General features: G+C 40.3%; 1 long non-coding RNA gene across 1 annotated transcript; it reads right to left on the bottom strand.

Annotated features, from left to right (window-relative positions):
• Positions 1-318: 318 nt before the first annotated feature.
• LOC106891693 lies at positions 319-4757 on the bottom strand. Its single transcript, XR_001412746.1, has 3 exons — positions 4586-4757; positions 3032-3256; positions 319-2455 (listed from the first exon to the last, which is right to left on the bottom strand). It is a non-coding gene; the product is annotated as an uncharacterized LOC106891693 (long non-coding RNA).
• Between the last annotated feature and the right edge of the window lie 1408 nt (positions 4758-6165).

Here is a 6165-nt window from a genome sequence, read left to right as displayed (position 1 = left end):
CAGCTGGGCTTCATTAGGCGTTTCCAGCAGAGGGCTAGACCCTCCTGCCTCTGTTGACAGATGGTTGAGTAATACTTTATTTGGTTGCTTTTCCGCAAAAAGGGCTGAAATGAAATGCTTTTGCTGACAGGAACCTTCCCAGGAACTTGGATGTGCAGCGGTACCTGCTTCTCCCAGCTCATCGGGTGCAATCTCAGCTATTTCAGTCCAGGGGCTTTGAATCTTCCTCCTTTTCAGACTCCTGAGTAGCCTTGAGGTCTCCAGCCCACAAGTTGTTAAAGCTCAGTACCAGGCAGGGGGTCTCAAAAATCCAAAGAAAGAAAAAAAAAAAAAAAAATGCATGAAGTCTTTCATACTAAACAGGCACCATGGTTAAGTGAGCTGAGTGCTCAGCCTAAAGGTGTTTATCTCTTTAATGGGAGTTTAAATGTCAAATCATTACCCAGCAGTTAAAAGCTGTGATTAGGCACCAAGCAGTATGTTACCTTCCACCACTGAGAGTATGGATTGAAGGTCCCTTTGAAGGGAGCTTGGTTTAAAGTTACAGTTTCTGCACACACATTCCTAAGAATCCATCAAGTTTATCTAGATTGGCTTTTTGTGCTTTCCCGAGAAAAATGTCTTAATTTCCTTCATGTGACACAAACACTAGATATGTGACACAAACACTAGATATGTGACACCAGCAAAGGACTCAAAAGGAGAAGCAGCGCCTTCTTCAGCATCTTCCTTTTAAAGGGATATTTAGGTGAGAAATTCCATTTAATACTATGCCTCCAATATTCTTCATCAAGCATCACAGCACATACCGAGGTAACATTCCCCCAAAACCCCCAAATTTTGACCCAAGAAAAAAGGAAGTGAAAAGATAGAATTGTTTTGCCTGGATAAATCAGGGGGAACAGGTAAAGAAACACAACTATATGGGTACAGATGGCTGCAATTTTGAAAAGGTTCTGAAGATAACAGATATTCCTCATTTTTTCTTTCAGACAATTCTCTGGAACTTCTAGAGTGACAGATAAGATACTGATAAGGCTCACTGTTAAGGAAAAACTTAGAAAAATCTAGCAGGAAAAAAAAAAAGTGTAAAAGACAACGCAAAGCTGAAGTAAACTTACAAGAAGGCTGTTAGGACACAGATTTAACCTGAAATACCCTTTTCCCTGATTTAGCTGAGCAGCTGCCGCTAGAAAGGAGGAATAGCAAATCCAAATCTGTCACAAATGCTCTGGAAGAGGGGATTATTTTGTGATATGATAATTTTGCTGATAATATTCAGGTTGTTGAGAAATACTGAGAAAGAAATATTTACTGAAAACACTACCTGAGTGAAAGAAATTGCTGACAAAGTTCAATACTGACAAACAGAAAACAAGATATGTGACAGCCCTAGCTTCGCAGCGCTGGGCTCCGAGTCGGTTATCCCTGTCCAAAATTGAGATACTGGATGTCCAGATGGGTGTAAGAGGCAAAATAGCCCTTTTTGAAACTCGCAGAGACTTTACATTTTGCTGTGAAGAACTCGTGTCTCAAAGAGAAAGTAGAAAAGGGAAAATCAGAATACAATTTATCTAGAATCCCAGGCTAACAGCTCTTCAGATAACACTAAACTGCTAGTTTCCTGCTGACCTGCTAATGTTCAGCAAGCATTGGGTTTGCACTTGAAGTTTACTGTCTATGTATTTTATCTCTATTCTTTCTCTCCAATCATGCAATTTATACACAAATATAGTCACAATTTTACCAGCAGGCTCTACTACAGCTTCCTCGGGGTATTTCCCTGCATTACCTTTTCTAGGCCACCACCTCCCTCATGGTCCACATCCTGCAGAAGGTCCACGGTGGTCTCCCTCTTCCTTTTTCCCTTTATTTTGAGAAATATCCCAAGCCACCTCATATCTCTACCAACACAACAGGGCAAGGTAAGATGAGCAGCACTTTTGCTATCCTACTTGACCGATCCTGTTTCTTTATTCCCTCTATTTCTTGCAGCTGTCTCTCTCTGAAATGCAAGGCATAGAAGTATTGGCAAGCAAAATACTCACACATTCACCTGATACAGTAATAAACACCATTCATAGTTTCTTCCTTACTGAAGGAGAGAAAAATGGATCAGCTTAAGCACAATGTTATTCCAAGAAGATAATGCAGGGGCTTAAGGTAATAGACATGCTCAAAGCTGTATTACAATAATGTGGCTGGAAACAGTGTTTCTGGCATTTCTTAAAGCTCTTGCTTTCGGCTTCTTTTTCTTTCAAATAATCGCAGAGTAAATGCTGTTTATCCGCAAATACAGGCAGCATTGATATTTTTCTTTATTGATTTTCAACAACAGGAAAAAATGAAGATAAAACTAGCAAGGAGAGGCAGCTTTGGCACCAACCACAGAAGCAGTGAGCTCTGTCTTCTCCCCCAGGTGTGTGTTCCAGACATTAAACACACCAAGCAGTTTCTGAAAGAGAAAAGCGCAGATTCAGTTTGTAAAGAAGGAAAACATTAGCAGGTCGGGTAGGAGGAAAGTAGAAAGGAGAAAAAAATAGGGGAATAAAGCTCCTTTTTAGCTACAAAAGTAGTTCTAGCTGAATTTACAATAAGGATTATGTGACATACCTGCTAATAATTATTAATTAGCTGGAATTCACTGGGCCTAGCCATAATTATGTGCAATAGTGTGTTCTTCGCTGACAGCAGGAAAACCTTTCTTATCAAGGGAGTAGATAGGCATTGAGAGATGCCCAAAATGCAAACCAGCCATTTCTACCACGATTTTAAGAAAATACTCTTGTGTATCTTCTCTTAAAAGTTAGAAAAAAAATTAAACAAATCATAGGGATTGTATCTGCAACAGGCTCAGTGCTACAAATAAGGGCCCATATGAAGAATAAAAAGAGAAAATAAAATTGAACTTCTCTTTAAAAAGAAAACCCCCACCATTTGGAAATATTCTCTGTATTGCAGGCAGCTTTATCATTTTAAAATTTAGGAAGTTAAGCTTTTTATAATAAGCTGTGTAATTTAACATGTTTACCTGAAGTTCATATTTCTAAGCTATAGAGGATTTTTATGCAGAAACAGGGCTGATTTTGTCGGCTCGTTGGGAAGTTCTTCAGTCTTTAATCTTCCACCCGAGCACAGAGGCCTCTCTGCAGACGGGCACCGTCGCTCCATTACTCAGAGCTGTTCTTATCTCCCCCAGGACCCAGGGACCCGCAGCCAACCTTCCTCCTGATAAGCCCCTGTGGGCTACTGTTATCTGGGAAAAGCAGCAAACGTCAGTCTTTGAGGGGAAAAAATGCAGCTTAAAGACTAAACTGTTTATATTGCAGTAGACACCTCTGTCTACGTTTGCCAATAAACTACATTGAAAGAGAAAACACGTATCATAATTTATATGCTTTGTTTATAGGTTCTATTTGCACTAGAAGTCAATTTTTTATTTGGTATAATGACTAACAGAGCAGCAAAAAAACCAGAATGTTCCTCTAGTAAATTATCTGCCTTAAACTCCAGGTTTTAAAGCATTATTTTTGCATGAATAGCAGGCTTGCTTTACATGGAACAGGATATTATTCCTTAAATCACTCCAAGTACAGTTTCAGTTTTTAACAGGAAAGCACCAACCCTATTTTCAAATAGAAACCTTGAATTCAGGTAAGCTTGAGTTTAGTAAAAACTCATTAGTTTTAAGGCGTTATGAAAAAAGTCAAAGGGAAGCAAGGATTAGTCCCTACTCGATTTTATCGTTTCTGTTAACGTTAAACTAAGCTATGTTTTAACCTTTTTCTTCACATATTTAAACATATTTTTCCCTTCAGTTCAGTACAAAATTCAAGGCACTGACCATCACATTCCATCCTCACCTTGACTGAAGGTCTATGAAACCCTTTGAAAAGCCTGCAAGAAAATACAGAGTGTGCCTTACAGAGGAGAGAAGGATGGAGCAGAAATGGCTGTAACTCCTTCTGCTCGATTTCACAGGCTTGAAAATAACTCATTCTGTGCACTAATCGCTATTTTAGCAGCCAGCTTCTTACTGTGCCTGGGCTTGTCTTTCCTTAACGACCTGTTTATTTCTCCTTTTTCACCCCATTACAAAAATGAAACAGTTTAGAAATCATTGGAAAGCATTTAAAGATTAATGAAAGTGACTGAATGTTGCTAATTCATTGATTAAAGGAGTGTTTGGTGTGCTTTACAGAGCGAGGAATAATGACAGCATTTATTCATCGTTAGACTTGCTACTACAATGTTTTATTACTACATGGCCACGTAGTCATGGCTGTCTTCTTAAGAGAGGCAAAGAAATATACGGACATATATCAGAACACACAGCTCCAGCTGGCCTGTAACACCTTAAAAAAAAAAAAAAAAAAAAGAAAAACACACCCAAAAACTCCAACAATGCTTTAGTTCTCATTGTATTCGAGGTGGCTGTGATGGCTGTGATACAAGGTCTGACCTTATATATATCCTAAAACGTCACAGCACTCAGAAATCACCAGAGCAGCCCTAAAGGAGGTTGGGAAGAGCCCCTCCAAGGAGGCACTAAAATAGGAGACAAAGTACCAAAGTCCTCACTCACCTCATAAATCATCAAAGAGGCGAATTAAGCTGTGCAGGCAAGTTATTAACATGAAAGTCCTTAGTGGTGAAGGGACTTTCAGTGCCCAGGAAACTGCAGGTGATGCCCAATGAGTATCGGAGTTATATCACACTCAACGGAGAAACCCAGATAATTAGAGAGAGAGGATCAGGGCAGGACCTGGTAGGAAAGAACAGGGCTCATGGGTGTGACTCACCAGTAAAGACATCCCTCTGACAAGCTTCTGTCCTAGTGACTGGTTGATCAGCTAAAATATGCCCAAAAAAGGCTGGAAAGCAAAAAATTGACTTCACACGGCAGCGAAAGTAAAATAGCGAAGACTTTTCACACTCCATCTGGATGGAGTCAGAGAGGGCCTCACCCTGAAGAGCTTCAGTAGGGGCCTCAGCAAAGAAGGAAAAATAAATATACCAATAGAGAGCTTATATTAAAATTTGCATTAAATTTGTATTTAAATATTAGCAATGCACATTGGACTATAATTTTATTTTTTTTAGAGACCACAATGAACATTGGACCATAAATTGTTTTGTAGAGAAACAAAAACCCCCAGCATGCCCCCCCAGGCCCTCAGTACCCCTCGCCAATCATGCGTGTGCTGGACACGAGCTCCTCCTTGGCCTTGCTGTGGGTGTTCTGAAGTGTGAGATGTTGATATTTTTGTTTTAACAGAGCACTGAAGGTGATCTGATGGAAACATGGAGAATGCAGAGGGGATGACCTAAAATCCTGGAAGCAGAACAATAAAAAAAAAAGGCTTTGACCAGAAACACCAGTTCAGATTCCAAGCCCAACCACCTCCCTTCCAAAGGGATGCAGCCTCATTTTCTTCCCTCGAGTGAAAAAAAAACAGTTATTTCAACACCTTCGTTTTCACACCACTGCTCACCAGTTTCCCAGTTTGAGAGGGGTTCCTGGGTGGAATGTTTGCCGAACTTCTGAGAAGGGCTGGAATCTGAATCATCACTTCTCTTTCCACACATCACCTTTGAAGATTAAGTCGGAATCATCATTTTCCATTGGTGACGAGAAGAGCTATTCCATTGTATTACCAGCGTGACCGTCCCGCTACACTGCATTTTCCCCACTCTTTTAAGCTATTTTAATTTCAAATGGCTCTCAATATTGGCATAGTTTTCATTAAATGCACTGAACCTAACTTTTCTAGCATTATTTAAATGGAACATGTCCTGCTAACACCTGCTTTTGGCTCATCCAGAGCCTTTTTCCCCCGCCCCGCTTCCCTCATAGTTCCATTTTTGTCTCCCCCAGAAGTATCTCCTGCTACACGGCCGTTATTTCAACCAGGAAATTTCAACCTCCATATTCTGGGCATACATTTTTGAAGGCCGTAAACATCCCGCCAAGGGCTTCAGTTTGCTCTTTTCTCAAGAGCACGTCTCTCCTTAAGCCAGAAGTGATTCATGGGTCACGATGATGAGCAAGACCATCAGAAAACTCACTTAAATCAAAACCCAGAAGTACCTCAAAGCCATGCCTGTAAGAAAAATACTGTCACTCAAGGCCAAAGTCGTGACATTAACTGTGAAATAACTGAA

The sequence above is a fragment of the Calidris pugnax genome, unplaced genomic scaffold, assembly GCF_001431845.1.
Source record: "Calidris pugnax isolate Ruff unplaced genomic scaffold, ASM143184v1 scaffold172, whole genome shotgun sequence".
Taxonomy (NCBI): domain Eukaryota; kingdom Metazoa; phylum Chordata; class Aves; order Charadriiformes; family Scolopacidae; genus Calidris; species Calidris pugnax.
Note: the sequence above shows the minus strand (reverse complement) of the source record. Positions and strands in the feature narration are given on the sequence as shown.